This window comes from Oncorhynchus masou, chromosome 33 (genome assembly GCF_036934945.1).
Source record: "Oncorhynchus masou masou isolate Uvic2021 chromosome 33, UVic_Omas_1.1, whole genome shotgun sequence".
NCBI lineage: Eukaryota > Metazoa > Chordata > Actinopteri > Salmoniformes > Salmonidae > Oncorhynchus > Oncorhynchus masou.
Genome location: NC_088244.1, coordinates 37,523,919 through 37,547,733, shown reverse-complemented (window position 1 = coordinate 37,547,733; position 23,815 = coordinate 37,523,919). Strand labels below are relative to the sequence as shown.

General features: G+C 47.2%; 1 pseudogene; it reads right to left on the bottom strand.

The window, feature by feature from the left end:
- LOC135528469 (low-density lipoprotein receptor-related protein 1-like) overlaps nt 1-23,815 on the bottom strand; it is a 155,764-nt pseudogene that overhangs the window by 58,323 nt on the left and 73,626 nt on the right.

Here is a 23,815-nt window from a genome sequence, read left to right as displayed (position 1 = left end):
GTTTGAAAGTGCGCGCGCGGTGCTCTTACCACAGAGTTTCTCGTCCGAGCCGTCGGGACAGTCATCAGTGCCGTCACACAGCTTCTCGACGGGCAGACAGATCGAGTCGTTGGTGACACAGACGTGGTGGGACAGCTTACACACCAAAGCCTCGCAGTTGTCCTCGTCCGAGTTGTCCTCACAGTCACTGTCCCCGTCACACACCCAGGCCTTGCTGATACAACGAGCTGGGGACAGGTCAAAAGGGTACAGGTCAGAAGTCACAGTGCACTGACACAACAGGCTGAGGAGACAACCAGACAGAAGATCACACACACACACCGGGGTCATACGGATACGCCGAAGGGACAACCGTGGAAACACCGTGGCAACGTGAAGAAGGGGACAAGCTCAACTCTGAATAGAGAAACAGACATTGTGATGACGGCAATGGCATGCTGAACTCTTGGGGGGGGGACATTGTTGCCTTTCTTGCGACGGCTGCTGGGAAATCAATCATAAGGACGAGAGTAATTCAGTCCGTTCGCCAAGGCTGCTGGCCGTGTTAATCCAGACATCTTAATCGCCGGAGCACCGAGGGGGTCACCTTGGGTAAAAGACATCCTCGTTCCCAGAGAGCAGCTTGTTGTGATGCTCTGTCACAACAAGACCCTTGGGATAACAAGCTCTCTTAAGTGATACAGTGTGTTTGACAGTGTGTGTCCAAACCGCTCAGACACTGCTGCAATGACTTACTACATGGAGAATACTTGCTCTGAGACATGGATGTTACTACTATGGCGTCTAGAGGATGTAGGGCAAGAGGACACCAGGACTTCTCACCGACTAATCTGATGAGGTCAGAAGAAAACCCTGACACGCGCGCCCACCACAGCCTGCCCTACCACAGACTTCCTGAACCCTCACTAAAAGGCCACCGACTCAGTGAGCCAATAGCATAGAGGAAGAGACAGGAAGAGAGAGCGGTTAGCCCATTTCTCTTGACGGCTGAAACGGCCAACGCAAACTCACCGGAGTTCCTGCAGCTGAACTTGACGGCTGGGTCACACATGTGCGTCACGCCCTCACAGTCGCTCTCGTCACTCAGGTCCATGCAGTCGGTGTCCCCGTCGCAGCGCCAGCGCATGGGGATGCACAGGCCGTCCATGCGACACTGGAACTCATCCACGTGGCAACCCCCGGGAGGACGCGTTGCTAGGGAGACACAGGAAGGGAGAGAGAGAGAGAGAGAGAGAGCGGAGTTAGCCGACAGCAGAGGGGGATAGAGAGTAGGGCGAGCGACAAGCGAAGAGAGACTGCTATTACGGACAGCTCCATTCGATAGCGGAGACGGGAAAACCGGCGTAAAAACGCGTCCAATATCTCAACCCAGTTCGCCGTCGACAGGGTAGGTCTGCAGGGTCAGAATGGGTTCAGGCTCCAGATGGGCCTCGGTCGTGAACAAACCATGACAAAGCAGTTCTGTTCTGTTCCCACGGCCATCGTCGCCTGATGTTAAGGGCGTCATTAAGGAAGTGGAATAATGACATCCCTTCATGGCAAGAGTTGGCATGGAGGAATCAGCAGTTGGCATAGGGGCATAAGGAACAGGCCCAGGACTTTCTAAGTGGAATACAATATGTGAGAGAGAGAGAGGGAGGGGAAGGCAACAGTATTGCTTTTCTTCTCAAACTAATGACTTCCAGAGGGTTTGGCGCGCACACACACACACACACACACACACACACACACACACACACACACACACACACACACACACACACACACACACACACACACACACACCTCTCCCCTGTCACTCCGGGGCAGGACAACCTCTAAGCAATTAACTCCTCTCTCAAAGCCAAACTGAGAGCTGAAGAAAAAGCAGAGAGACAGAGAGAGAAAGAGAGTCTAGGGAGAGAAAGAGAGTCTAGGGAGAGAGAGAGAGAGTCTAGGGAGAGAGAGAGAGAGTCTAGGGAGAGAAAGAGAGAGTCTAGGGAGAGAAAGAGAGTCTAGGGAGAGAGAGAGAGATAGTCTAGGGAGAGAAAGAGAGTCTAGGGAGAGAGTGTCTAGGGAGAGAAAGAGAGTCTAGGGAGAGAAAGAGTCTAGGGAGAGAGAGAGAGAGTCTAGGGAGAGAAAGAGAGTCTAGGGAGAGAAAGAGTCTAGGGAGAGAGAGAGAGAGTCTAGGGAGAGAAAGAGAGTCTAGGGAGAGAGAGAGAGAGAGTCTAGTGAGAGTAAGAGAGTCTAGGGAGAGAAAGAGAGTCTAGGGAGAGAGGGAGAGAGTCTAGAGAGAGAGTCTAGGGAGAGAAAGAGAGTCTAGGGAGAGAAAGAGAGTGAGAGTCTAGGGAGAGAGAAGAGAGAGTCTAGGGAGAGTCTAGGGAGAAAGAGAGTCTAGGGAGAGAAAGTCTAGGGAGAGAAAGAGTCTAGGGAGAGAAAAGAGAGTCTAGGGAGAGAAAGAGAGTCTAGGGAGAGAAAGAGTCTAGGGAGAGAAAGAGAGTCTAGGGAGAGAAAGAGAGTCTAGGGAGAGAGGGAGAGAGTCTAGTCTAGGGAGAGAAAGAGAGTCTAGGGAGAGAAAGAGAGTCTAGGGAGAGAAAGAGAGTCTAGGGAGAGAAAGAGAGTCTAGGGAGAGAAAGAGAGTCTAGGGAGAGAAAGAGAGTCTAGGGAGAGAAAGAGAGTCTAGGGAGAGAGAGAGTCTAGTGAGAGAGGGAGAGAGAGAGGAGAGAGGGAGAGAGAGTCTAGAGAGAGTCTAGAGAGAGAGTCTAGGGAGAGAAAGAGTGTCTAGGGAGAGAAAGAGTCTAGGGAGAGAAAGAGTCTAGGGAGAGAAAGAGTCTAGGGAGAGAGGGAGAGAGAGAGTAGCGAGAGAGAGAGTCTAGAGAGAGTCTAGAGAGAGAGAGTCTAGGGAGAGAAAGAGTGTCTAGGGAGAGAAAGAGTCTAGGGAGAGAAAGAGTCTAGGGAGAGAAAGAGTCTAGGGAGAGAGAGAGAGAGTCGAGAGTAGAGAGAGAGTCTAGGGAGAGAGAGAGGGTGAGATGGAGCTTCCAAAGCCCCTCGTTCGCTCTGCCTGGCCTCCTCTGATCTCTGCCAAAGCCACACAGCCATTACCAAGTTATTACCAAGCCCCTCAACGCCTCACCAGAGAGACTAGTCCCCCCCCCCCCCCAACACCCCTGACTAAAACGTTGGCTAGAGTAAGAGCAGCAGGCAATTTCACCCGACCTCCCCCCCCATCATTTAAAGTGAAGGTCGATGTGACCAGCCGTCACAAAAACAACCACACAACTTCGGCAAGCCTTACCGAAGGGCGGCATTGTTCATGTTTTGCAGCTCACCGCAGAGCATAACCACATCCCTGAGAGCGTCGGATCAGCCGGTCAACATTCGACACACTCCAAAACGACAACACGCACACAGCCCGAGATAGGATACAGGCATTTCGTGTGGCGATAATATACCAGTGTACTAAAAAAAGAGGACAAATATGGGTACTGAGGACAAATATACTGTAGACTCTCCTTCGTGTGAAGAACAATAGAAGTTTGCGATGCAGCCTGCTAGACTCACGCAAACACTATGAGCACCATGTCGCTCTCCTGCCAGGTGCTCAATGAAGGAAAGGAGATGCTCTATAATATGCGTAGGGGTGGTACAGTAGAATAACAATACTAGGAGTTGGAAGCCAGGGTCAGCCACAGTGCAGCACCTCTGGGCCAGTTCAGGGGTCAAGTGGCTTGCTCAGGAGCACAGCGGCGGCACCGGCACCAGAACTCACCCTGGTTGGTACAGTTGGCGTGGGTCTCGTCGCTGTAGTCTCCACAGTCGTTGTCCCCGTCACAGGTCCAGTACTCCGGGATGCAGCGGCCGCTGTTACACTTGAACTGGACACTGGAGCAGGAGTGGCTGCAGCCTGCCTCATCGCTGTTGTCCCCGCAGTCGTTGTCTGAACACACAGAGAGAGAGACAGAGAGAGACAGAGAGAGACACAGAGACAGAGAGAGACACAGAGAGACAGAGAGAGACACAGAGACAGAGAGAGACACAGAGACAGAGAGAGACACAGAGACAGAGAGAGACACAGAGACAGACACAGAGACAGAGAGAGACACAGAGACAGAGAGAGACACAGAGACAGAGAGAGACACAGAGACAGAGACAGACAGAGAGACAGAGACAGACAGACAGACAGAGAGACAGACAGACAGACAGAGACAGACAGAGAGACAGACAGACAGACAGACAGACAGAGAGAGAGAGAGAGAGAGAGAGAGAGAGAGAGAGAGAAAGGGCAGGAGCACACACACACAAACGCACAGAGACACACAGGTAACATTTATTACTAACTTCCATGAATAAACCATTATAAATGCTTGTAAATGCTTAACCCCCTAGAGTCAATGAACAAGTCAGGTTATGTCGTTATATCGTCCACATCAGCCGATGTCGCACTTCCACATCTGCGGTGAAAGGTGGCAGAGCTGGAGTGGTGTCTGTCAGACCCCCAGACACCCCAAATATGAGTCTTCTCTCCAAAACGTCTGTCGCGTCCAAACGGCTTGACCTACAAAACTATTATGACCCCCCCCTCTATTGAAAAGGGGATGCTCTCACAAATGTCTCCATTTTGCTCTATGGCTCGTCTGAAGTCGATACCATCGAAGTGCCAACTTCTGTTTGTAGCCCAAACGTTTCGGATGCTACAAACTAAATATGACCCCACAAGTGTCACGGGACTTGTCTGAAGGTAACCGGTTGTAAAATAAGTTAAGGAAGTATGATGGGAAGTTTTAGCTAAAACGATCCATAGGTTGACCATATTAAAACAATTCCATATGTCAGCCTAGATTTTTAAGATAATACATTATTACTACATTATACAGGTTACAAATGCTTATGAATGCTTAAAAGGAGATGTACGCTCACCGTTGTCACAGCGCCAGTTGACGTTGATGCAGCGGCCGTTGGCACAGGTGAACTGGGTGAGGGGGAAGCAGGTGGGATAGGCTGGGGAGAAGGAGAGGGGAAACCAAAATGACATCCTAGAAACACCATCATGTGCCACAAACAGACCACTCTTGGCCCACTTCAATCTAAGCCGTGCGAGAGTCTAAAACCCCAAACTGTCCAACTAACCAAACTCTTGCTTGGCTAAAAAGCAGAAATACATCTGCTGACCAGGCTTCAGGTTTAGTGAGTTGAGTTTCAAACAATAAACGACACTAGAAAAATCTAGAACGCTACAGAGGTGATGCGTGATGCCAGAAGTCCCCACCACAGGAGGCCGGCTCATCAGAACGGTCCCCACAGTCATCATCCAGGTCACATGTCCAGGAAGTGGGGATGCAGCGCCCACTGGCACACGCATACTGGTTGGGCGGGCACGTACGAGCTGGAGAGGGGTGTGGGATAACAGCATTACAGATGGGGAGGGCGTGTGTACGAGTCCACATGCATGATTGAATGCATGCGTTTGTGTATAGTAATATATATATATGGGTTTGTGTGTGTGTGTGTGTGTACCTGAGCAGGTAGTATTAGACTCATCCTCATAGGTGCCACAGTCATTGTCCCCGTCACAGAGCCAGCGCAGCGGGATACAACGGTTGTTCTGACACTTGAACCGGTCCGATGGACACGTGTGCTGGTCTGTGCGGGAGAGAGAAGAAACGTATGATTCGCGACAGTCGAATTTGAACGTGAGATCAATAGAATTAGAAGTGGGCCAACTTGGTTTCCAGCCAAACATAAGAACCATAGACAGAGGTAACCAGGTGTTACTAGTTGTCGCACGAAGAGAGAGTTGGACGGAGAAACCACGGACCTCTTTGACACTCAATTGACGGTTAACATTGAATGGCTCGAGGAAGAGCAAGTATTAGGGCTTGGATTGGTAAAGTTCATCCTCTGTTGCTGCTAATGCACAGCACATGATTCTCAACTGTGTGTGTGTGTGTGTGTGTGAGACTTGTTGTCGCGCGTCTGCTCGTTGCTCAGTAAAGCCGGCGGCGGTGTTGTGACACGACTCACGGCAGAGCTCGGGCGCCTCGTCGCTGTTGTCCAGACAGTCGTTGTCCCCATCACACTTCCATCGCTCCTGGATGCAGCGGTTGTTGTTACAGGAGAACTCCCCGAGCTGACACTGAGGAGGAGGGATGTAGGTGGGGTTGGCTGGGGGGGCGGGAGGGAGGAAAAGAGGGGACTGTTACTGTTATGGATGGATCTACTTACGGGGGGGGGCTTTTCCCCCATAACAAATCCAGCTGAAGAAAGCAGGTCTGTGAAGCTTCGCTTCTCGACACACCAGCTTGAAACACGGACATTCCCACATGGCGTCCCGGTTCAACGTACAGAAATCCCTGACACTACTCTGAGACCCTCCGGAGAGCGTCCCGATGCATACCTTTACAGGTGACATTGTCGTCGCCCAGTATCTGGTCGTCAGCACAGCCACAGGACCTGCCATCAGGGATAGCCAGACACAGACTGCTACAGCCACCGTTTTTCACGCGACACAGGTTGGTCCCTATGGGAACAGACAGAAGACAGGCAGACGGGACCGTCAGCGTTGTTACCAAGCAAATTTGCCTATGGGACATTAAAGTAGTCATTAATTCATATCTAGACTAGCTAAATCACCGATATATAGAATAAAACGTTATGATTTTGTGGCAGTTTTGGCATGTGTTATGACAAGTCATGACGTGCTTACGACACTGTTAAACGTGTTCCCCTTTGACTGTGGTGTTTGCCCACCAGGTGTCACCCGTAAAGTTACCTTGCTGCTGGTGAGCGTCGTACACACGGATCTCGAAGAGGGGGGGGCGTTCGTTGCGGAGCAGCGTGACGGTGCTGGTGGAGATATCGAGTTTGAAGATGCTGCCGCCTCGGTACTCGTTCCAGAACAGGTACTGCTTGTAGTGACACAGGCCGAAGGCGTGGTTTAACTCGTTTCCCTCGTACACCATCTGACCAATCAGAAAGAGAGAAGAGGATCATTGCACGTGGGTCATGGTGAGGATGAAAACAATAGAACCATTAAGTTTGGCGATCAGAGGGGGATACAAGCAGGTGTGAGAAACAGTGGGAAGGGTGGATGTGACGACTGAACCCTGCTCTCCAGTGGGGAGATTTCACACGTGCGACAACCAGATCGACGATCACCAGCATTCGGGGTGAGGCTTGCTGACCAGGCGAACTGACCTTGCGCTCGGTGGTGTTGAGGTAAACCATCTCGATGCGGTCGTAGTACGCGTCCACCCAGTACAGGATGCCCTGCGGGATGTCCAGACTCAGGCCGTTGGGCCACAGCACTGTCTTACTGGTCAGCAGGACCTGGTCGTGAGAGCCGTCCATCCACGCCTTCTTGATCTTCCCTCGGTTACTCTTCTTGGGGTCCTCCTCCCAGTCTGTCCAGTACATCCACCTACAACCATAACACTATGTTAAATCCATACTAAAAAGGGCGAAAAATTCCAGCTAATTGCCCAAAATTACGAGGGTTTTCCGAAAATTATTGTTGGAAGATTCCCGGAAGCAGGAGCAAACAAGCAGGAAGCCAGGAATACTCCAACCTAGTTTTGGGGAAAGTGACCCAACATATTCTCATTCTGTGAGGTCTTTGTGTGAGATGTGTACAGGAGCAAAGGAGCATAAGGAGGGGGGGGAGGGGATGTCTGACCCGTGCTGGGGGTCCACTACGATGGCGCGGGGTGGGTCATCTTGCCCTCGATGAGGGTCTTGCGTGTCTGAGAGGCCTTCTCCAGCCTGGCCACACTGATGGTCTTCACGGGCCCGTCGTCGGTCCAGTACAGGTTACCTGCCATCCAGTCTACCGCTATCCCCTCCACGGTGTGGACGCCTGAGGGAAGGGACAGAGGGATAGAGGAAGGGAGAGAGATTGAGAGTGACTGTCCACTAGGGCTTTCGTGACCTCATGACCTCATTTTTATCACGACACATTGGTCACGATTCAATATATATATATATTGCATCCCAAAACTACATGCATTGCATTTCAATTCTGCAGTAGGTTGGAGCTGAGTCCTGTTGCAATGCACGGCATGTTAAATACAACGGTAGTCAAACAGACAGTCCTTTACCATCCTTCAGTATGGTGTCCCTCTCCGTGCCGTCAATCTTCTGCCGCCCGATGATGTAACTCACGGCGTCAGCGAAGTAGATGAACTCGCTCTCGGCGTGGAAGTCCAGCGCCCTCGGGTTCATCAGGTTCTCAATGGGGATCATGAACTCGTCGGGGACCTTGGCATTCATGTCCATGCCACGGATGATGCCAGGGCGGCCCTTACCGTACACCAGGAACAACTCGTGTTCAGGTTCTGCAAGGGGAACATCGACAACGTGGGGATATCGCTGAACGGTTAGTTACAAGATCTGCGCAACGAAACAAGGTATTTTCTGTCCAGAGTTGGTGACTGTAAAATATTCTGTTCTCGAGACTTATTTCAACTCATATTCCTATAATATAAATGTGCAGGTCTGTGCTGTATGGAGTTCTGTGCTGCTGCTTGTGATTTTTTTGGGGCGCTACGCTCTGTGTGCGGAACTGCAATTCAAAACTTGATGTATGTGAAGTACTCACTCTTGCAGGACTTCCCGTCGCTGCCCAGGCTGAATCCAGAGCGACAGCGGCAGGTCCGGGTCTTGTGGCTGTTGCCCAGCAGACAGATGTCGGAGCAGCCTCCTGGCTTCTTAAACTGGTCCGGGGCACACGCATGACTCTTCTCTCTCACTGGGCACCAGGGGACGGGAGAGCGGGGTCAGAGGTCAGTACTAGGCACCGACATGGCAACAACTATGACGATCGATACAGACAGATGACACTAGATAACCCTTCTGGACTCTTTCAACCAGGAAAACCCGGGATTGTTTTTTGAAGTTAGCGTAATTTTGCAACGCTAGCCCGTGTACCTACATGGAGGTCGGCGTCTCTGGCGGAACACGTGCGGGGGCTGGAACAAAAGCCCGACCACACTACATACCACAATCCATGGCAATGATTGCCCCGTACCCTCAGTGCCTATCTGGGTAAATACAAAGGGGTTTGGGGGTGTGTACCTACCTGGGGGTTGACGTCTCTGATGGTACACGTGCAGGGCGGCGCCGCGGTCCACTCGGGTCACCACCGTGAAGTCAGAGGCGTTGAAGCGGTTGACCCGGATCACGCTGGTCTTCGCGTGGTTCAGGTTGCCCTCGTCAGAGTTGGTGGCGTACAGGTAGTTCTCAAACACCGTCAGCCCGTACAGATGCTCAATCTGACAGAATGAACAACAGACGGAGTTGGTGGTTGTGTGTGTGTGTGTTTTAATGTAACATCTTCCTTGAGTCATTCATGACCTCACCAGCAGGCCCTGTATGATGGTGTGTCTGTTCTGGCCCTCGTAGTCCACCACCTCTATGTAGTCCAGGTAGGCATCGGCCCAGTAGACCAGCCGGTTGACCAGGTCCAGGGTAATACCGTGGGGGAACACGATCTTACTTTCCACCAGCTTGGTCCGGTTCTGACCGTCCATGTCACAGCGCTCCACCTTGGGAGTCTGACCGTAGTCTGTGAAGAACACCTTGCTGTAGGGAGAGAGGGTGAGGAGAGAGCGGGGGGGGAGAGATGAAGAAACCACGAGTACGTAGGAAGATTAAACAGAGGAAAAGGAATGACTGTGCATTCCAACAGACTGTACTTCCTTAAATTTATATTTGACCTAAATCACGCTGCTTTACACAGCTCATAAAAAAAAGTGCCATCTGCGTTTAAGTATCGGAGACGTCTACATCCTTCACCAGGAGATGCCTTCCAAAACTGAGAAGTGACACCTTTTCAAAAAAGGAAGAACACAGGATACACCAAACTTTTTAAGTGTCAACGTCAGCAGGATGAAGTGATCATACACATGCTGCGTGCGTGTGTGTGTGAGAGAGAATAGGAAGTGTTTTCACTGACTAAGGCCTGGGTCATCTGATCAGAAGGACCAGGGGGAAGTAAACAAAGGAGCTTCTGAGGTCACTACTTCAGGGGTCTCTAGGGGTTGTTAGTGGGGTAGTGCTCACCCCATGAGGGGGTCCAGGGCGATGCCTTTAGGGTTGTAGAGCTCCTGATCCAGCAGGGTGACACACGTCTGGCCGTTGGCGTTGCACACAAAGATACGATCGTCCATGTTGTCCTCGAAGTAGAAGTTCCCGGTCAGCCAGTCAATAGCCATCTGACCCACATCTGAAGGGATAGAGAGAAGAGGATACAAGTGGGAGAGAGAGAGAGACGACGATTGTGAGGGGGACCGAGAGAGATTGCCGTATCAGAGTTGAACTCCAATCAGTGTCAGTGACTGCAAACACAACCCATAAGCCCATCTCACCCACTGAGAGAGAGAAAAGCATTGACCCTCTCCACCCCAACCCACAGCCTGCTTGGTGACCTGACATGGTCCAACCCTGCCTCACAACCCGGCCTCATTTACAGTTGAAGTCGGAAGTTTACATACACCTTAGTCAAATACATTTTACCTAGTAAGAAATCCCTGTGTTAGGTCAGTTAGGATCACCACTTTATTTTAAGAATGTGAAATGTCAGAATAATAGAATGATTAATTTCAGCTTTAATTTCTTTCATCACATTCCCAGTGGGTCAGAAGTTTACATACACTCAATTAGTATTTGGCAGCATTGAAATTGTTCAACTTGGGTCAAATGCGCCGGAAAGCCTTCTACAAGCTTCCCACAATAAGGTGGGTGAATTTTGCCCCATTCCTCCTGACAGAGCTGGTGTAACTGAGTCAGGTTTGTAGGCCTCCTTGCTCGCACACACGCTTTTTCAGTTCTACCCACAAATTTTCTATGGGAATGAGGTCAGGGCTTTGTGATGGCCACTCCAATACCTTGACTTTGTTGTCCTTAAGCCATTTTGCCACAACTTTGGAAGCATGCTTAGGGTCATTGTCCATTTGGAAGACCCATTTGCAACCAATCTTTATCTTCCTGCCTGATGTCTTGAGATGTTGCTTCAATATATCCACATAATTCTCCTCCCTCATGATGCCATCTATTTTGTGAAGTGCACCATTCCCTCCTGCAACAAAACACCCCACAACATCATGCAGCCACCCCTGTGCTTCACGGTTGGGATGGTGTTCTTCAGCTTGCAAGCCTCCCCCTTTTTCCGCCAAACATAACGATGGTCATTATGGCCAAACAGTTCTATTTTTATTTCATCAGACCAGAGGACATTTCTCCCAAAAATATGATCTTTGTCCCCATGTGCAGTTGCAAACCGTAGTCTGGCTTTTTTATGGTGGTTTTCGGAGCAGTGGCTTCTTCCTTGCTGAGCGGTCTTTCAGGTTATGTCGATATAGGACTCGTTTTACTGTGGATATAGATACTTTTGCACCTGTTCCCTCCAGCGTCTTCACAAGGTCCTTTGTAGTTTTTCTGGGATTGATTTGCACTTTTCGCACCAAAGTACGTTCATCTCTAGGAGACAGAATGCGTCTCCTTCCTCAGCGGTATGACGGCTGCGTGGTCCCATGGTGTTTATACTTGTGTACTATTGTTTGTACATATGAACGTGGTACCTTCAGGAATTTGGAAATTGCTCCCAAGGATGAACCAGACTTGTGGAGGTCTACAGTCTTTTTCTGAGGTCTTGGCTGATTTATTTTGATTTTCCCATAATGTCAAGCAAAGAAGAACTGAGTTTGAAGGTAAGGCCTTGCAATACATCCACAGCTACACCTCCAATTGACTCAAATTACGTCAATTAGCCTATCAGAGACTTCTAAAGCCATGACACAATTTTCTGGAATTTTCCAAGCTGTTTAAAGGCACAGTCAACTTAGTGTATGTAAACTTCTGACCCACTGGAATTGTGATACAGTGAATTATAAGTGAAATAATCTGTCTGTAAACAATTGTTGGAAAAATGACTTGTGTCATGCACAAAGTAGATGTCCTAACCCACTTGCCAAAACTATAGTTTGTTAACAAGAAATGTGTGGAGTGGTTGAAAAACAAGTTTTAAATTACTTCATCCTAAGTGTATGTAAACCTCCGACTTCAACTGTATATACTCTTTTCAAACTACTGAGCTGAGCCATATCCAACGTAGTTGCTGGAACCATGCTTGAAAGGACAATGATAAATCGGAGACAGCACTGTAAAGTACAGTTTGAGTCGGTATGATCGTGTGGAAAGGGCAACACTTTCTTCCATGTGAAAGATCGACAACACACACACACACACACTCACCCTGTCTGAGCACCGTCTGACTGACTGGGAACTTTAGACAAGCAGAACGTGGAAAAAGATTGGGCTTTGAATGAAATGCTAAAATGGTGTTCTTTTTGGAGGCTGTGTATTGTTCCTCTCAGTATCTCCCAGCTCATTTCCCAGCAAGGGCTCTGACAATGAGAGTCTGTGTGAGAAGGCGGCTGGGGTGGTGGGGTGGGGAGGGTGGTCCCACAGAGACCCAGCTGTGGGAGGGAGGAGAGGAGGGAGGGGGGCTCATGTGGCCTTGTGTTTTAACAGCTGCCACCATGCTTCCTCAAAGAGGGGAGAGAGATCTCCTAATACACTGCACTGTACTCCATCAACCAGCCCCCGTAAACCAAAACCATTGTTAACCCACAGAGCAACTTTGAAGTTGGGCCACACTGGCCCATCCCACCCCCCTGTAGTTAGCCTATCCCAGCTTGTGACTCCAGCAGTTATAGCCTATCCCAGCGGTATATTTACTGATCTATTAAGTATCAAAAGTAAAACTATAAATCATTTCAAATTCCTTTATTAAGCAAAACAGACGGCACCATTTTCTTGTTATTTTAATGTACGGAGAGCCAGGAGCTCCAACACTTAGACATCATTTACAAATGAAGCGTGCGTGTTTAGTGAGTCCGCCAGATCAGAGCCAGTAGATGACCAGGGATGTTCTCTTGATAAGTGTGTGAATTGGACCATCGTCCTGTTCTGCTAAGCATTCAAAATGTAACGAGTACTTTTGGGTGTCAGGGAAAAATGTATGGAGTAAAAAGGACATCATTTTCTTTAGGAATGAAGTAAAAGTAAAAGTAGTCCAACATATAAATGGTAAAGTACAGATACCCTTGGTAACATGATACTACCCTCGCCGGTCCACGTTTCCTAGACTCCCATTCACAAGCGGGCGATGTTGCTTGGTTTATTGTTTGGACAAGTCGCTGAGATTATATTCGGTTAGCAATGCAAAGTAGGTCACTACGATGCGAAGCCTATAGATCAGATCAAGGAACACTCCCCCCCTCCCCCTCCACAGCTGCGCAAGGAATGACACCGTGTGTCCCCGTTTTCATTTGGCACGAGAGCACTTCGAATGTCAGAGCGAACTACTAGGAGCCGCCCATTTTGTGATGTAGAACGACGTTCATACTCCGTGGCGCTGCGCTTGCGTAAAGTCTGTAGACCCCTTCAGACACCACCAGACCCCTGCCAGGACCATTAAACAACACCACTATGCTGAACCTCGACACAGGGGCCCCACAAGGGTGCGTGCTCAGCCCCTTCCCGTACCCATGACTGCGTGGCCACACGCGCCTCCAACTCAATCATCAGACGAAAACAGGGGTATGCCTGATCAAGAACAATGACGAGACAGCCTACAGGGAGGAGGTGATGGCCTTGGCAGAGTGGTGACAGGAAAATAACCTCTACCCCAAGGTATGGCAACTGCACCGTCCGCAACCGCAGGGCTACCCAGAGTGTGGTGCGTTCTGCCCAACGCATCACCAAGGGCACACTGCCTGCTCTACAGGACATCGACAGCACAAAATGTCACAGGAGGGCCAAAAAGATCATCAAGGACAACAACCACATGAGCCATGGTCCGTTCACCCCGCTCATCAAAGCTGGGACCGAGAGACTGAAAAACAGCTTCAATCTCAAGGCCATCAGACTGTTAAATAGCCATCACTTGCCAGCCTCCACCCAGTATCCTGTCCTGAACATAGTCACTGTCACTAGCCAACTACCACCCGGTTACTTTACCATGCACCTTAAAGGCTGCGACCCTATACACATAGACCCTATACACTTAGACATGGAACACTGGTCACTTTAATAATATTTTAAAAAAATACCTTATTTACCTAAGTATTCAGACCAGTTGCTATGAGACTTGAAATAGAGCTCAGGTGGATCCTGTTTCCATTGATCATCTTTGAGATGTTTCTACAACTTGATTGGAGGCCACATGTGGTAAATTCAATTTATTGGACATGATTTGGAAAGGCACACACCTGTCTATATGAGGTCCCACAGTTGACAGTGCATGTCAGAGCAAAAACCAAGCCATGAGGTTGATGGAATTGTCCGTAGATCTCCAAGACAGGATTGTGTTGGTACCCTTACCCAGATCTGTGCCCCAATACATTTCTGCAGCATTTAAGGTCCCCAAGAACAGTGGCCTCCATCATTCTTAAATGGAACTGGCCGCCCGGCCAAACTGAGCAATCAGGAGAGAAGGGCTTTGGTCAGGGAGGTGACCAAAGACCCAATGATCACTCTGACAGAACTCCAGAGTTCCTCTGTGGAGATGGGAGAACTTTCCAGAAGGACAACCATCTCTGTGGCACTCCACCAATCAGGCCTTTATGGTAGAGTTGCCAGACGGAAGCCACTCCTCAGTAAAGGGCACATAACAGCCCACTTTGCCAAAAGGCACCTAAAGACTCTCAGAATATGAGAAACAAGATTCTCTGGTCCAATGAAACCAAGATTGGCCTGAATGCCAAGCGTCACATCTGGAGGAAACTGGCATCATCCCTATGGTGAAGCATGGTGGTGGCAGCATCATGCTGTGGGGATGTTTTTCAGTGGCAAAGAGGAACAGAGCAAAGTACAGATGAAAACCTGCTCCAGAGTGCTCAGGATGTCAGACTGGGACAGGACAACAACCCTAAGCACACAGCCAAGACAATGCATGAGTGGCATTGGGACAAGTCTCTGAATGTCCTTGAGTGGCCCGACCAGAGCCCGGACCTGAACCCAATCGAACATCTCTGGAGAGACCTGAAAATACAAATGGGGGAAACTCTCCAAATACAGGTGTGCCAAGCTTGGAGCATCACACCCAAGAAGACAAGGCTATAGTCGCTGCCAAAGTTTCTTCAACAAAGTACTAAGTAAAGGGTCTGAATACTTATTTTTTATTTTTATTTTTTTTAACCTTTAGTTAAAGGCAAGTCAGTTAAGAACAAATTCTTATTTTCAATGACGGCCTAGGAACAGTGGGTTAACTGCCTGTTCAGGGGCAGAACCTTGTCAGCTCGGGATATGATTTTTCGGTTACTAGTCCAACACTGTCAGTGCTCGAAATTGATATGAGTTTTTTTTCGAAATTCATAACATTTCTTTTGCTTTGTCATTATAGGGTATTGTGAGTAGATTGATGAGGTGAAAAACTATTTAATCCATTTTAGAATAAGGCTGCAACCTAACAAAATGTGGAAAAAGTCCAGGGGTCTGAATACTTTCCAAAGGCTGTATATATTTTTTAATTCTATTCTTGTAATTTTAGATGTGTGTATTGTTAGATACTACTGCTACCCTCGCAATGACATCTGCTAAATATGTGTACGTGATCAATACAATTTGATTTGCTTTATTTCAAACACTACTAAAGTATTGGTGCAACTCTAAGAAGGAAATCAATTATTTACAATCAGCCGCCATGGTTCTGGCATATTTCTCCATCTCAGCTTCCTAAATGTCACCCTATTCCCTATAAAGTGCACTACATTTGACCAGAACCTTATGGGCCCCAAGCAAAGGTATTGCACTAATTAAGTAATAGAGTGCTATTTGGGACCCACATCATCTCATGTTCCAAAGGAGGTAACTGCAAATACATAGACTCATAAAAACAAGCCCGGGAGGACAGAGATTGAATGAATATAGATGAGCAAAACTAGTTTCCCAAACACAAACACACGCGTGCAAGGTACATGTGTAGCAAAAAAAAGCCTCAAGAAGAAATTGGCTGCCGATTCAATTTCACTCTTTTCAAAAACAGTACTAGGAGACGACACTCTAATTGACCTTTGAAGAAACAAAACAATCGAACAGCAGCACCAAAAGGTATTGGGTTGTTTGGGTGGATGTAATGAACATGAATTTGCACTTTTCTGCATTAGGAAGTGTATTGTTGTGGAACAGCCCCCCTCTCGAGACAGCAGAGCGAGGCAGAGCGCGAGAGAGACAGGAGAGAGAGAGAGAGAGAGACAGCAGAGAGAGAGACACAGAGAGAGAGAGAGAGAGCAGAGACTGTGAGACAGCGAGAAAGAAGAGCAGCGAGAGAGAGAGAGAGAGAGACAGAGAGACAAGAGAGACAGAGAGACAGAGAGACAGAGAGAGAGACCGGAGGGATGGTTGGAGAGTTGAGCGTTGGGCAACAACATCATGGAAGAGTACAACTCTTTTTGTTACAGTGATTCTCTTACATGACCTTTCTGTTTCTGGGAAATGTAAAGTTATGTTTCATGGGTAATCTAACCACCCAGGCACTTCCAGCCCTCAACGCACCACCTCACACTGGTGTGACTGTATGGCAAACACTCATTCACACAGTAACAACAGTTACATTATCTCAACTGACAGGTGCGGTTGGAGCCAGATGGAGAGCTCGCAGACAGAGCATGTGAGCGATTCCTCTACGTGAGCGCTTCCTGGCAACCGCTGCCATCGTGCCTGCTAATAAGTCACTAAAATCAGTCTGTTTATAACGTAGGCGACACAGTAAAAGAGATACGAGGTTGTATGTGGGTGTTAGATGGCATTGTGTGGCTTCTTCTCAATTGTCTCTTTGATGTCTTGTGTCCTCTCCTCACCTCTTTCTCAAAAAGTACTTCAAATCCCACGCACTCTTTCCAAGTGTCAACAGTAACTCTGAGTATCTCTGTGCATTTTGTAATTGGGCAATTCCACGGTAACGGAATTACAGTCTGGCGCAGCGGTCTAAGGTACTACATCGCAGTGTTCAGGAGTCACGGCCACGTGTCATTTACCGGCCGTGATCCCGGAGTCCCATAGGGCGGCGCACAATTGGCCCAGCATGGTCTGGGTTAAGGGAGGGTTTGTCTTTACTTGGCTCATTGAGCTCTAGCGACCCCTTGTGGCGGGCCGGGCATCTGCAAGCCGACATCGGTCGTCATTTGAACGGTGTTTCCTCCGACACATTGGTGCAGCTGGCCTCCGGGTTAAGCAGGCGGATGTTAAGAAGCGCGGTTAGGCGGGTCATGTTTCGAAGGAGGCATGACTCGACATTCGCCTCTCCCGAGCCCGTTGGGCAGTTGCAGCAATGAGCCAAGATCATAAATCACAAAATTGGGGCGATTTAAAAAAAATATAATAACTCAAAGATGTCTGCAGAAAGAAGGGTGTGTCAGCTATGACGCCTAAAATAATTATTTGGGTTATTGAACTACAGGAGGTGAAGTTGATTTGGTAACGGAATTACGGTAACAGAATGACATCATGGGTCCCTGATCTGTACTGTATAGAAATGCATAATTATGGATATGAATGTCTCTTCTATCTCTTCTAGGTGATGTATCCTGTATAGATACACAAAATGTAGGAATATGCAATAGCCTTCATTTGCATATTTGGGTATTATTCTACACACGGGCTATTATTGTATCAAGCTCTACTATGCCTTACTATACAGTACTTTTTCTACTGTACTATTCTGTCCAAACTTGTGAAACAGACACCAATGATTGGTTCAGATTTGGTCCAACCAGGGCGGACTGCTCAGATGCTTGTTACAGTAAATGGAAAGAGGGGAGGTGGTAGGTGTCATGTTAGGTGACAGTAAGAGCTGGAAGAGGTGACATTAACAAGAGAGAGAGAGCGAGCCGAGAGAGAGAGAGAGAGAGAGAGAGAGAGAGAGAGAGAGAGAGAGAGAGAGAGCGAGCAGCAGATAGCGAGAGATTGAGAGCAGCAGAGCGAGAGAGAGAACACCAGAGAGAGAGAGAGAGAGAGAGAGACACAATTTGAACGTTGACAATTTGATTGTCATTTCTATATTGTAAATATACAAAATAAGCTTTGGCAATATGTACATTGTTACGTCATGCCAATAAAGCGAAGAGAGAGAGAGAGAGAGAGAGACCTGGGCCCTGACAGTAAATCTCAGTAAGACCAAAATAATGGTGTTCCAAAAAAGGTCCAGTCACCAGGACCACAAATACAAATTCCATCTAGACACTGTTGCCCTAGAGCACACAAAAACTATACATACCTTGGCCTAAACATCAGCGCCACAGGTAACTTCCACAAAGCTGTGAACGATCTGAGAGACAAGGCAAGAAGGGCATTCTATGCCATCAAAAGGAACATAAATTTCAACATACCAATTAGGATTTGGCTAAAAATACTTGAATCAGTCATAGAGCCCATTGCCCTTTATGGTTGTGAGGTCTGGACCAACCAAGACTTCACAAAATGGGACAAACACCAAATTGAGACTCTGCACGCAGAATTCTGCAAAAATATCCTCAGTGTACAACGTAGAACACCAAATAATGCATGCAGAGCAGAATTGATACCCACTAATTATCAAAATCCAGAAAAGAGCAGTTAAATTCTATAACCACCTAAAAGTTCCCAAACCTTCCACAACAAAGCCATCACCTACAGAGATGAACCTGGAGAAGAGTCCCTAAGCAAGCTGGTCCTGGGGCTCTGTTCACAAACACACCCTACAGAGCCCCATGACAGCAGCACAATTAGACCCAACCAAATCATGAGAAAACAAAAAGATAATTACTTGACACATTGGAAAGAATTAACAAAAAAACAGAGCAAACTAGAATGCTATTTGGCCCTACACAGATACACAGCGGCAGAATACCTGACCACTGTGACTGACCCAAAATTAAGGAAAGCTTTGACTATGTACAGACTCAATAGCCTTGCTATTGAGAAAGGCCGCCGTAGGCAGACATGGCTCTCAAGGGAAGACAGGCTATGTGCTCACTGCCCACAAAATGAGGTGGAAACTGAGCTGCACTTCCTAACCTCCTGCCCAATGTATGACCATATTAGAGAGACATATTTCCCTCAGATTACACAGATCCACAAAGAATTCGAAAACAAATCCAATTTTGAAAAACTCCCATATCTACTGGGTGAAATTCCACAGTGTGCCATCAGAGCAGCAAGATTTGTGACCTGTTGCCACGAGAAAAGGGCAACCAGTGAAGAACACGCACCATTGTAAATACAACACATATCTATGCTTATTTATTTTATCTTGTGTCCTTTACCATTTGCACATTGTAAAAACACTGTATATATATATATAATATGACATTTGTAATGTCTTTATTGTTTTGAAACTTCTGTATGTGTGATGTCTACTGTTAATTTTTATTGTTTATTTCACTTTATATATTATATACCTTACTTGCTTTGGCAATGTTAACATATGTTTCCCATGCCAATAAAGCCCCTTGAATTGAATTGAATTGAATTGAGAGAAAGAGAGAAAGAGAGAGAGAGAGAGAGAGAGCGAGAGAGAGAGAGAGAGAGAGAGAGAGAGCGAGAGAGAGAGAGAGAGCACGAGAGCAGCAGAGCGAGAGAGAGAGCGAGCAGAGAGAGAGCAAACTTAAAAAATAACTTGTACTGACAGGAAAATATGTGTGCTTTTGCACAATATATATCCCCCCCCAAAAAATCCCCATATTACTCAGAGGAGATTTTCCCCACCCTTGAGGAAGAGACGTGCCATTTCCAGGCCCAGGAAAATGTGCTCATCCGTGGGGACACAAATGTGTGCAAAGGAACACTACCTGATCTAACAAGCACACGAGGGGAGAGCTTTATTACAGGCCATAGTGTCTCTAACTGTCTTCATCTCCACCATAGAAACAACAGTGACAGCACCGTCAACAAAAATGGAAGGGATCTGTTGCAGCTCTGAAGAAGCCTGGGTCTGTACTTTTTCAACGGTAGGTTACGGGGGGGACTCTTTGGGGAGATTCACCTACTGCTCACCTCTTGGCCACAGTACAGTGGACTATATGATCAGACATTGACCCTTTCTCTCTCAGCTCATTCACTGTCAAGCCACTAACATCTCGGTCTGATCACAAATTACGTTGTTCCTCAAAAGAACAGACATGGAAACAACCACACATTCACAGCCCAGTAATCTGTACAACATCAGACATTCATACAGATGGGCCCAAAACAGCACAGAAGAATACCAGAAAGCAACCTGGAACCAAAATATCCAGACACTCTTCAATAACTTTCTGGATACCACATTCACTCACAGTAAAGAAGGCATCAATCGAGCAGTAAAAAATATGAACTCTATATATACACAGTGCCTTGCGAAAGTATTCGGCCCCCTTGAACTTTGCGACCTTTTGCCACATTTCAGGCTTCAAACATAAAGATATAAAACTGTATTTTTTTGTGAAGAATCAACAACAAGTGGGACACAATCATGAAGTGGAACGACATTTATTGGATATTTCAAACTTTTATAACAAATCAAAAACTGAAAAATTGGGCGTGCAAAATTATTCAGCCCCCTTAAGTTAATACTTTGTAGTGCCACCTTTTGCTGCGATTACAGCTGTAAGTCGCTTGGGGTATGTCTCTATCAGTTTTGCACATCGAGAGACTGACATTTTTTCCCATTCCTCCTTGCAAAACAGCTCGAACTCAGTGAGGTTGGATGGAGACCATTTGTGAACAGCAGTTTTCAGTTCTTTCCACAGATTCTCGATTGGATTCAGGTCTGGACTTTGACTTGGCCATTCTAACACCTGGATATGTTTATTTTTGAACCATTCCATTGTAGATTTTGCTTTATGTTTTGGATCATTGTCTTGTTGGAAGACAAATCTCCGTCCCAGTCTCAGGTCTTTTGCAGACTCCATCAGGTTTTCTTCCAGAATGGTCCTGTATTTGGCTCCATCCATCTTCCCATCAATTTTAACCATCTTCCCTGTCCCTGCTGAAGAAAAGCAGGCCCAAACCATGATGCTGCCACCACCATGTTTGACAGTGGGTATGGTGTGTTCAAGGTTATGAGCTGTGTTGCTTTTACGCCAAACATAACGTTTTGCATTGTTGCCAAAGAGTTCAATTTTGGTTTCATCTGACCAGAGCACCTTCTTCCACATGTTTGGTGTGTCTCCCAGGTGGCTTGTGGCAAACTTTAAATGACACATTTTATGGATATCTTTAAGAAATGGCTTTCTTCTTGCCACTCTTCCATAAAGGCCAGATTTGTGCAATATACGACTGATTGTTGTCCTATGGACAGAGTCTCCCACCTCAGCTGTAGATCTCTGCAGTTCATCCAGAGTGATCATGGGCCTCTTGGCTGCATCTCTGATCAGTCTTCTCCTTGTATGAGCTGAAAGTTTAGAGGGACAGCCAGGTCTTGGTAGATTTGCAGTGGTCTGATACTCCTTCCTTTTCAATATTATCGCTTGCACAGTGCTCCTTGGGATGTTTAAAGCTTGGGAAATCCTTTTGTATCCAAATCCGGCTTTAAACTTCTTCACAACAGTATCTCGGACCTGCCTGGTGTGTTCCTTGTTCTTCATGATGCTCTCTGCGCTTTTAACGGACCTCTGAGACTATCACAGTGTAGGTGCATTTATACGGAGACTTGATTACACACAGGTGGATTGTATTTATCATCATTAGTCATTTAGGTCAACATTGGATCATTCAGAGATCCTCACTGAACTTCTGGAAAGAGGTTGCTGCACTGAAAGTAAAGGGGCTGAATAATTTTGCACACCCAATTTTTCAGTTTTTGATTTGTTAAAAAAGTTTGAAATATCCAATAAATGTCGTTCCACTTCATGATTGTGTCCCACTTGTTGTTGATTCTTCATAAAAAAATACAGTTTTATATCTTTATGTTTGAAGCCTGAAATGTGGCAAAAGGTCGCAAAGTTCAAGGGGGGCGAATACTTTCGCAAGGCACTGTATACACTGCTCAACAAAATAAAGGGAACACTTAAACAACACAATGTAACTCCAAGTCAATCACACTTCTGTGAAATCAAAAACTGTCCACTTAGGAAGCAACACTGATTGACAATAAATTTCACATGCTGTTGTGCAAATGGAATAGACAACAGGTGGAAATTATAGGCAATTAGCAAGACACCCCCAATAAAGGAGTGGTTCTGCAGGTGGTAACCACACACCACTTCTCAGTTCCTCTGCTTCCTGGCTGATGTTTGTCACTTTTGAATGCTGGCGGTGCTTTCACTCTAGTGGTCGCATGAGATGGAGTCTACAACCCACACAAGTGGCTCAGGTAGTGCAGCTCATCCAGGATGGCACATCAATGCGAGCTGTGGCAAGAAGGTTTGCTGTGTCTGTCAGCATAGTGTCCAGAGCATGGAGACGCTACCAGGAGACAGGCCAGTACATCAGGATACGTGGAGGAGGCCGTAGGAGGAGGCCGTAGGCATCAACCCAGCAGGAGGACCACTACCTTCGCCTTTGTGCAAGGAGGAGCAGGAGGAGCACTGCCAGAGCCCTGCAAAATAACCTCCAGCAGGCCACAAATGTGCATGTATCTGCTCAAACGGTCAGAAACAGACTCCATGAGGGTGGTATGAGGGCCCGACGTCCACAGGTGGGGGTTGTGCTTACAGCCCAACACCGTGCAGGACGTTTGGCATTTGCCAGAGAACACTAAGATTGGCAAATTAGCCACTGGCGCCCTGTGCTCTTTACAGATGAAAGCAGGTTCACACTGAGCACATGTGACAGACGTGACAGAGTCTGGAGACGCTGTGGAGAACGTTCTGCTGCCTGCAACATCCTCCAGCATGACCGGTTTGGCGGTGGGTCAGTCATGGTGTGGTGTGGCATTTCTTTGGGGAGGCCGCACAGCCCTCCATGTGCTCGCCAGAGGTAGCCTGACTGCCATTAGGTCCCGAGATGAGATCCTCAGACCCCTTGTGAGACCATATGCTGGTGCGGTTGGCCCTGGGTTCCTCCTAATGCAAGACAATGCTAGACCTCATGTGGCTGGAGTGTGTCAGCAGTTCCTGCAAGAGGAAGGCATTGATGCTATGGACTGGCCCGCCCGTTCCCCAAACCTGAATCCAATTGAGCACATCTGGGACATCATGTCTCGCTCCATTACACTACAGACTGTCTAGGAGTTGGCGTATGCTTTAGTCTAGGTCTGGGAGGAGATCCCTCAGGTGACCATCTGCCACCTCATCAGGAGCATGCCCAGGCATTGTAGGGAGGTCATACAGGCACGTGGAGGCCACACACACTACTGAGCCTCATTTTGACTTGTTTTAAGGACATTACATCAAAGTTGGATTAGCCTGTAGTGTGGTTTTCCACTTTAAATTTGAGTGTGACTCCAAATCCAGACCTCCATGGGTTGATCAATTTGATTTCCATTGATAATTTGTGTGTGATTTTGTTGTCTGCACATTCAACTATGTAAAGAAAAAAGTATTTAATAAGAATATTTCATTCATTCAGATCTAGGATGTGTTATTTTAGTGTTCCCTTTATTATTTTGAGCAGTATATATATATATATATATTATTTTTTTGCCCCACTGTATGTATGTATGTATGTATGTATGTATGTTGTATGTACTGTATGTATGTATGTATGTATGTATATATATATATATAAAAAGTATTTAGTCAGCCACCAATTGTGCAAGTTCTCCCACTTAAAAAGATGAGAGGGGCCTGTAATTTTCACCATAGGTATACTTCAACTATAACAGACAAATTGAGAGAGAACAAAAATCCAGAAAATCACATTGTAGGATTTTTTATTAATT